Source organism: Lepisosteus oculatus, unplaced genomic scaffold (genome assembly GCF_040954835.1).
Source record: "Lepisosteus oculatus isolate fLepOcu1 unplaced genomic scaffold, fLepOcu1.hap2 HAP2_SCAFFOLD_45, whole genome shotgun sequence".
Classification (NCBI taxonomy): Eukaryota; Metazoa; Chordata; class Actinopteri; order Semionotiformes; family Lepisosteidae; genus Lepisosteus; species Lepisosteus oculatus.
Window position 1 is genome coordinate 1488345 of NW_027167988.1, and position 10068 is coordinate 1498412.

A 10068-nucleotide genomic window follows, 5' to 3' on the forward strand; every position below is an offset into this window, starting at 1 on the left:
TGAAGCGCAGTTCCTTCTTAAAACGTAATCTGGTGAGCATTTCTAGAATCGTACTTGTATAGATGCAGCCTTTAATGTGTTGCTAGGTTAAAATTGATGACCTCTTGTATTTCAGTAGGCAACTGCCCTCTTGATTTCAGATTGAATTTCTTTATTACAGGGGCGCTTTTATGATGACAGAGTCATGTTCAGGTACTTTGCTTGATGGAGGAAGCTCATTTCGGACTCTGTGATCTGCTCACCTGGAAAGGTCTGCTGTACTACTACAAGAGAGAAGTAGAGTCTGGAAGAAGGGACAATTTTATGATGCTTTGGAAGGTAGTTTTTTTTTCTTTGAAATCGAAATGAATCAGAATATCAGAGCAAAAGACAAACTCTTGGTTTGGTTTAAAGAGATATGGTTTTAAAACAGACAAAATGTAGAAAACAGGTGTTTCTCACTTTTGGAAAAGAATGGACCGGGGGTATTTTACTAGTTGCAGTGCTGAGCTCACCGGGTTGTAGTCCTGCAGTGTTGCACCAGGGTCAGTGGTGCAATGGATAACACGTCTGACTACGGATCAGAAGATTGTAGGTTCGACTTCTGCCTGGCTCGGGTCGTTTTTAAACGCATCAGGCTACTCCCTAAGTAGCCTGTGCTACTTACTGTATTGTAATCGTACCCAGTAAGAGATTTCCTTCATGTAAATGAACTGCACCTGACAGCTTTAGAAAAACACCTGGGCTCAGTACGGTGCTGAGAGCTCAGCGTTGCTGTTGTTCTAATTAGCACGCACTGCATCGGCTATGAACCCGAACTTTTCAATTATTCCGATCAGTAAGTCAACACGTAGTCCACATGAAAGGTAGAAATATTCTCTTGTCTGTCTCTTGTTTGTATAGAACTGAATGTCCCTGACAATGTACTGTTAGTTTTAATTGAAGAACGGCATTTGTGTTCAAATATACCAGACAAGTTTACGTAACTGCTCATGCGACACTCAGTTGTAATTAGTCAAGAAATAAAGTCGAACAACAGCTGCGGGTTTGATTCTGAACGTATGAGATTGCAGCGCCTTTTACTTCCATTGACAAATGATAGAGATTCGAAGAGAGATCCTTCAGACCAACAAGCAAACCCACGGCTATTTCGGTTTTCTATCTAGGCAACGTTGGTGTCTGCAATAGCATACATGAAAGCGTGATGCAATTTCTGTGGCTACATTTGTTGCACATCATGCACAGTAAGAGTGTTTCTAACACCAAATAAAAAGTCAACAATTAGCGATCACGCCTTCTCCTCAGTTAACCCACTGAAACCCTTGCTGTTAACAGTTCTTGAATGCGTGCTTTACGAGCACCTACATATCGTGTCGGTTCTTTCAGCTTTATTCATTAGGTTTTCAAAGGCATAAGTAGAGCACCAGAGGTGCGAACGCAGAATGTGTGGTTATCTGAAGAACTGCTTTCCATGGCAGCGGGTCCAAGCGATTTAGCATTTTTATAGTACCGGGAAAGGAGAAGCGGCACTTTGCCTTTGCCGCGCAGGCACAAGGCGACGTGCGGCAGACGCCGGAGTCGGCAGGTTTCGAACCTGCGCGGGGAAGCCCCAACGCATTTCGAGTCCATCGCCTTAACCACTCGGCCATGACAAAAGCGAGCTCGCTGCCGCCGCATTCCTCCTATAATCTAACACGGAGTGCGAAGTCGCTGCGGAAACCTTTTTAAAGTCGCTCTCCGTTAAAAAAAAAAATACCTTTCACAAGATTCGTGCCGGCAGACAGACATGCCTCAGAGGGTTTAAGGCTGGCTTCACGTTCAAATGATGAAGTCCCCCAGTCCGGATGTCAAAATGCAACTTTGGCAGACAGAAAAAACATCAACAAACCACAAATGTGGAAAAGGATTTTACAAGCTGCACCACACTGCACTTTCCAAAGCATTTACATTCGTGTTAGACGCAGGAATTGCCTTTGATTTGCGCGCTTACGAACGCCATGGAAAACGAAACAAAACTAAAGCCCTCAGCTCCTGCACTTGATTATAATGCCGTTACGTGTCGAAGCAGGAATTTACGTCATCCTACCACTGCAACACGGGGAATAGAGGGAAATGAGAACAATCTACGAATTGTCTCTAAACAGTCCCTACAGTTGTAAGACGCCTGGAAGCGTGCACCCCCATCATTAATCTTTGCGCATCTGTGCAAGGTAAACTCTGGAGCAGTCTCTGAAACGGCTCAAAGGAAACACGTGATTGATTCCATGTGCATCTGGGGTTCATTTCTTATTTACATTTAATTCAAGGGAAAGGCTTGGGTCAGTTTCAGACGGCCTCCAACAGCGAGATTCAAGCGTCCCACCTTCAGCCCAATCTGCGCCGCCAGAACGCCAATGGCTCCTCTGGTCTCCGGGGTGCGGTTGTGACTCCGTAACCTAAAGTGTTGGTGGCAGACAAATGGAGACTAACAGGTGATGTCCTAGGACATGACTACATTGTGACACTCGGTGGGGATGGTGACCATTGCTTGGAAAAGAGTGCGAGGCCCCTTTAGAAAAACATTTTGTTAACAGGCATTCTGCCTCAGCCTAAACACCTATAGCTTGCAAAGCACATGCTATTAGACAGGCACCTCTGCAAGACCTTAAGAGTCTCTTAAACTAGTGATAGAAAGGTGTTCCCAATAGGCGATGTTCGGCTTTCAAATCATCTCTCCGTGGAAGCGCCGAGATGCAGCTGTTTAAGGCTTAGAAGCAGCTGACTGTTTCACTACCTAGCTGATCACTGTCAGTCAGGGAGCTCAGAGGTGAAAAGCCTGTCTGAGAGACAATTCGTCGTCGATCAGTTCAATATGTTCCGTACCAGCTCGGCGCACCTGAGATCATCTTGGTAGCCGTGTAGCTCAGATGAGTGAGAGCGTGTGTGTGTGTACCACCGTGATTGGATGCCGGTCCTTCTCAGGTCACAGTAAACCTTCTGCTGCCTAACTTCCCTAATTTTGGGGATCCCTTTGAAAAAGCAAAGGAAAAAAAAACTGGCTCTCATCAGCGTGATTGACCCTCCCCAGTGTGCCCCAGTGGCCTAATGGCTAAGACACTGGCCTCCTAAAACAGCGATTGTGGGTTTGAGTCCCATCTGAGGTGCTCCTGTCCCATTTTGAGCGTACAAATGTCCTTGTGATTTGCAAAGCTACAACTCCACTTTACTCAGTGAGCGTCTCTGCTTTTCTCTCACATACAGTTGGGAGAAAAACTTTTGTAAACAGCCCTTCGGAATGATGTGGATTTCTGCATGAATGGCTCCTAACATGTGATCTTATCTTTATCTAAGTCATAATAATTAATAAAGAGAGTCTGATTTCACAAACAACACACGCCCAACATTTGACATTGCTGTTTCTTTATTGACCAAATGGTTTAAACAATCAAGGTCATTGATGGAAAAAGTACGTGAACCCTTATATTAAGGAGCTAGTGGAACCTCCTTTATGACAAAAACCTCAATCCCCACTTTCTGTAGCGGCTGGTCAGACCTGAGCAGCGGTTAGGAGGTATTTTGGCCTATTCCTCTATGAAAAACTGTTTCAGTTCATGTATATTTTTGGGATGTCTTGCGCTGAACGGCCTGCTTCAGATCACGCCACAGCACTTCAATGGGATTGGGGTCAGGACTCTTACTTGGCCATCCCAAAATACGGAATTTCTTCTGTTTCAGCCACTCTGTTGTTGATGTACGCCTTTGTTTTTGTCATGCTGCATGACCCAGCGTCTTTCGAGTTTTAGATCACAGGCAGACACCCTGACATTCTGCTGTAGAATTTCCTGATACATCTTGGAATTCATCGGTCCCTCGATGATTGCAAGCTGTACAGCCTCCGCTATGCTTCCCAGGTGGGATGAGGTTTTGGAGTTGGTATGCAGTGTTTTGTTATCTCCAAAAATAACGCTGTGCACATTTACCAACAAGTTCAACTTTTGTCACGTCTGTCCACAGAACATTGTTCCAGGAGTTGCTGTGGAACATCCATGTGGTCTTTAGCAAACTTGAGAGGGGCAGTGGTGGTTTTTTTGGGGGGAGAGCAGTGGTTTCCTCCATGGTGACCTCGCATGATCACCACTCCTGTTCAGATTTCTTCTTATGGTGGACTCATGAACACAGACGTAAGACAAAGTCAACCACCTGTTCGCTAGATCCCATCCCCACTCAGCTAGTCAAAGATTCCCTCGAAGGACTGGCAGGACCTATAATTAGTATGATGAATGCATCGCTTGCGTCAGGCGTTGTACCTGATCAATTTAAGGTAGCGGTTGTTAGACCGCTCCTTAAGAAGTCAAATTTGGATCCACAAGTTCTTAACAACTACAGGCCTGTCTCAAAGGTCCCATTTCAATCTAAAAGTCTTGGGAGAATAGTTGTTGCCCAACGTCAATCGTATCTGGATTCAAATAATATACTTGAGAAATTTCAGTCTGGTTTCTGAAACTGCATTAACAAGAGTCGTAAATGATATTCTCTTAGCTACTGATGCGGGGAATGCAACAGTGCTTGTGCTTCTAGATCTTAGAGCTGCCTTTGACACAGTTGACCTCTCTGTTTTGTTACACAGGCTTGAGTTTGAGGTTGGCTTATCTGGAACCGTCCTTCAGTGGTTTACTTCACATTTTACTCATCGTTTTCATTATGTTCAAATATCTAATAATTGTACTGCTTCATCAATGTCACCAGTTCAATTTGGGGTACCAGAAGATCAGTGCTGGGACCAATATTGCTCTCTCTCTCTACATGCTGCTGCTAGGTAGGATAATATGAAAAAATAATATGAACTTTCATTCATATGCTGATGACACTCAAATAAACATTTTGTTTACACCAAACGACAACTCTTCTATTATCAGTTTAGTTAAACGCATTAAGGAAGGAAATACTTGGATGTGTGAAAACTTTTTGTTACTCAACTCTGAGAAAAATGAGGATCTGTTGATCGGAGGCAACAATACTGATAGGACTACTATAACTTCAGCACTTAACTCAGAGGATTTAAACATTTGCCTCAAAGAGACAGCACGTAACCTAGGCGGCATATTAGGCACAAGGCTCTTAACAACTTGCATTGTTAAGTGCCTTGGGACAACCTTGTTGTGAAAGGCGCTATATAGAAATACATTGATTTGAATTGAATTGACAATGTAAAATGTTGTGTGTGTTGTTTGTTAAACAAGACTGTCTTTATTTATCAAAAAATAAAAGGAATTTGCTAGGAATGCAAACGTTAGGTTGCGCTTCTTCATGCTGCATCGTCGGCATGAGTGGAGCTTTTTAAACGTCTGTACTTACTGTGCCCCATAAGAAATCGTTTGTCCCCGTTCAAAAGAGATTGTGCGATGTCCTGCAGTGTTCGCAAAGCAAACCTTTGACAGTTTGAAAAGAGGAATTTATTCTGCTTCCTGTGCGTGCAGTAGTTACAAACTTGAACGTCTTTACACGATTTGCTGCAGTTTTCAGTGGGCGGGCTTTGTCAGATGGCTTGGAAAAACGCACTGTGTTTCGGCTCGGGAAACATCATGAGAAGTGTCCTGCATGTTTTCTGTGTATAGCTGTCTTTTAACGCATACAGAATTCATTCGAAATCATTGATTTCTCCAATTAACAAGGGTCCCTTAAAGGATGAGTCAAAGTAACGTCTAATCGTTTCCTTAGAGCTGGTTCAGAGTTTGCTCAAGAGTTTACCTTTCACAGATGCGCAAAGAAGAATGTTGGGGGTGCACGCTTCAAGGTGCCTTACAGCTGTAGGGAGTGATTCGAGACGATTCGTGGCGTGTGCTCGTTCCCATATACCGTACGCCCCGGGGTGCAGTGTTAGGATGACGTACAATACCGCTTGGGCACGTAACAGTGTTATATGCAAGTGCGGGACGTGAGGGTTTTCGTTTGTTCATTTTGTTTTGCTCTGCTTTGCTTTGTTTCGTGGTCAAGAGGCGTAAGGTAAGTCGTAATCCAGGGAGAACACTGGTGGCAAACAGTCCGAGGTGAGAGGCGAGGTCCAAAGTCGAAAAGGCAGAAGGGGAGTCCAATATCCAGAATAAACGAGGTAATGGAAAAAACGCCAGGTAGAGCTCTCAAGGAGTAGACTCAATACCAGCGGGAAGCTGGTAAAAATAGCACTGCGTACCGCACGGTGGAGTGTGTGCAGGTGGGTTAACTCGTGCGGCGGCGTTTGTTAATAATCACCCGCTGCTGGTGCTGTTTAGATTGCTTAAGAGTTGGTCTTAACTGCCTGGCGGTCATGACAAGCTCCTCTTTAAGCTGTGGTTTAGTTTTGCATTCATGTGTTTCTAGAGCAGTTATTTATGGGGGTGGGTGGGTCTTTCACAGAGGCTGAGGACAAATCCCCTGCATGAAAGTCTACTGTGTGCGTTCAAACAGTCACAGGTCAAGAGCCAGGCAGGAGGACAATGGACAGAAGAAGCAACGAACTAAAAATAAAAGAACGAATATGAAAAAGCCACCATCTTTTTCTTTTTGACATTTTCCGACTTTCATGCAAGCCAGGACAAAGTTGCTCGTAGCTACTTGTGGATTCAAATACTCTATCGAGTGCTTTGATGAGTTTTTGCAATTTGATTGTCGTCCTGTCAGCCTGTTTCTGTTTTGTTTTTCAATCTAGTGATGGAAAGTAAGAGGGAAATGATGGAGCAATCAATAACCGCTCCGGAAAAATGGCAGAAAGAAATGGCCCGTCACTAAGGACATTTGTGAAGCAGAGGAGTGACATCACCACAAAGGCGACTTATTCTGCTGATCGTTTTGGTGAATAATGATTGAGGCGTGTGAAGAGAAAGGTAGCTGCGTCAGCATGCTTAGGCTGCAAAGGATCAAGCAAAGGTTTACTCCATGCTGAAAAGAGAAGAAAAGAAGCACAACGTTTCGGCTGTGGAGCCTTCTGCGCCATCTTCTTTAGCGATGGTGATGATGTTTACTTTGGAAAAACTGAGACACGCATACTGGAGGGGCTTGAACCACCAACTTTTCAGCACCACAGAGTCTGACAGTCTTTTGTGCGCCCTACATTTGCAGGTTTATGGTCAAAGAAAACAATCACTTGCGCTTCTTGCAGCCGGCAATCTTTTTCCACTGACAACCAAGAAATGGATTTCATCTTTCACAAGCTGTATGGATTTCTTCAAAAACAAGTTATTCCAGAAAGGAAATGAATTCTTGCATTAAACTGAACCAAGCTGTACATGTTTGTCTGAAATGAGACATTCGGCACAACAAGACACGGAGAGAGGCACCGCTGGTATTCAGACCCAGGATCGCCTGCTTACTAGGCAGGCACTTTAAGCCACTAGGGAACAGCGCCAGCAGAGCACCGCGCTTTTACAGACACTTGGACACATCTGCGTTCAGTGTGCACTTAACCTGCTCTCTGAGCCCGTTGCCTCCGTCCCATTTAATAGCAGAACTGACGCCAAGAGAAATGATGAGAAATGGCATTTATCTGGCACTTCTCATGTCCAAGGAGCTCAATGCCCTTGACACCTCCCCAAGGCGACAGAGCTGTGCATTCTTTGGCGACAACATTTTTTCTTTTGTTTTATTTCTATACTTATTGATAGAATAAAAATGATATGTCATGTACTGTAAGGGAAATGTCTCTTTTCATGGGGAAAGCTAGCACCAGCAAATGTTGTGTTTAGAAGAAGTGATTTAACATGACACGTGACCTAATTTACCGGAGCAAAAGCTCACCCAGCAAGCCCTGCTTTACTTCTACAGGAGAGAAGTACTGTAGAGTCTGCAAGATGTTCAGCTGGGTAGCTACGTCAGCATGCCTCGGCTGCAAAGGAACAAGTAATAGGTTTATTGCATGCTGAAAAGAGAAGAACGGAAACACAGCGTTTCGGCCGTGAGGTCTTCTCACACCTGAAGAAGCCTCACACCTGTAAAAGGCTCCATGGTTTTCTTTCTTCTCTTTTCAACATGGAATACACCTATTGTCTGCAAGATGTGACAATTTCACGGTGTTTTGGAAGAAAACCTTTTTTCTTTGAATTCAAAATCAATCAGAATTTCAGCACGACACACCAACACTTTTTCTGTTTTAAGGAGATGATATTTTAAACCTGATAAAGATAGTAGGAAACACAAGTTTCTTGCTGTGAAAATTTAGATGGGGAAGTGTACTACTAGTAGCAGTGTAGAGCTCTCTGTGGTGGAGTGCAAGCGCCTGTTCTATGGGCCAGTGGCGTAATGGATAATGCGTCTGACTTCGGATCAGAAGATTGTAGGTTCGAGTCCTGCCTGGCTCATGAGGCTTTTAAACCTCTCAGGTTCCTCGGTAACAGGTTGCCGTCATGTATATGAACTATAGAAAAGCATTTGCCACAACCCGTAAATTAGCACGTAAGTGTGGGCTAGTTAACACAGAACTGTATGGAGATCATCTCCAGCTCCGAGCTCAATTGCAATGAAAAAAAATGCAGAACAGAACTGGAGAGCAGCTGAATTTGTGCTCAGTAGGGTTGGGAGGACTCAGCATTGCTATTGTTCTAATTGGCATGAACTGCAGGGGATCTGAATCAGAACATGTCAGTTAGTTCGATCATTGCGTCAATATGTAGGCCACGTTAATATAGAATTATTACTTTGTCTGTCTCGTCTTTGTATATAGCTGAATGTCCCTGACAATTTCATGTTAGTTTTTAAGAACGACATTGGTGCTAATATATACATATATAGCATATAAGGAACACGTAAAAGTTGAGTCCATGCTGAAAAGATAAGAAAACCGCCACAACGTTTCATCTTGGAATAAATCTTTACTTGTTGTTTTGCAGCCTACCCATTCTGACCTAACTCCTCCCTTGAAATTCCCTAACAGATAAGGGTACGTAACGGCTCATGCGATGCTCAGTTGCAATTTGTCCCAAAACAAACAAGAACAGCAGCTGAGGGTTTGAGTTTGAACATGCACTGTATTAAAGCAGCTTTTATTTCCATTGATAAATGCTAGATATTCCTACAGAGATTCTCCAGGTGAGTAAGCGATTCCTGTTTCTGTTTCTATTTCTGTTTCATATATATATACAGTATATATATATATTGTAACGCCCTCGCCTGGTGGTGAGGAGGAAGCGCCCCTAGGCGCTCGTAGTACCGCTGGGCATGATGGGAGTGGTAGCCGGGAAGAGTCTGAGGGTCAGCACGATGACCAGCGGCTGACCCTACCTGTGTAAATAATGTCCTAGTAATTCTAGTGTCCTGTGTAGTCCTGTAAAAGTAGAGTGTGTTGTTAGGTAATTACCACCCTAAATGTGTGTACGTGTTCGTCAGTCTCCTCATGTGTGTGTAGATCCTGTGTTTGGTTTTGGTGTGGTTGTTAAATAAAGTCAGTGCTTGGTTAATCGCGTCTCCACTGTTCTTTAGTTCTGAAAAAGAACCTGCAAACGCTACATTGGTGTCAGAAGCGGGCAGAATGAACATCTCGTGGCAGACACTACCCGATTCCGTAAAGCGCCGGCTGACGCTGAAAGACGCAGAACCCATCGGCGGCGCACATAGGGAGCCTGAGCAACTCCTGGGTGCGACAGGTGGCCACAGCCCTTACAGGGGCTACCCAGTAGTGGTCCAGTAGAATTGGGGCGGCCGCCCCGGAGAGAGGATGCCCTCCCTGCCGGAGCCGATCAGCGATTCCCACACCCATCGGCGCGGGGAGCGAGCGTGCCGTATCCTGCCCCTGAGTCAGACAAGGCGGCGGCGGGGGCCGAGCGTTGCATGGAAGCGAGGCGTGCCGTTGAGGACCTCTTCCAGTGGAGCTGCGAGGGCCTCGATCAGGACCAGCGGCAGCGGCTCCAGGAGCTACTCACCCAGAACGAAGACCTCTTTGCGGCGAGGGATGAGGACTGCACCCGCACTGCCCTGGTCCAACACGAGATCAACACCGGCGACGCTCGGCCCATCCGCATCCCACCGGGACGCATGGTCCACGCCAAGCGGACCGCCGCCGAGGAAAAGATCCGGGAGATGGCCGCAGCGGGGGTAATTGAGCCCTCCGCGAGCCCGTGGTCGGCGCCAGCCGTACTGGTTAAA

The 10068-nt window shown here is 45.2% G+C and overlaps 1 non-coding gene across 1 annotated transcript; it reads left to right on the plus strand.

Annotated features, from left to right (window-relative positions):
• The first annotated feature begins 8215 nt into the window (after positions 1–8215).
• Positions 8216–8288, plus strand: trnar-ucg (transfer RNA arginine (anticodon UCG)). Its single transcript has one exon. It is a non-coding gene; the product is annotated as a tRNA-Arg (tRNA).
• The last annotated feature ends 1780 nt before the right edge of the window (positions 8289–10068 follow it).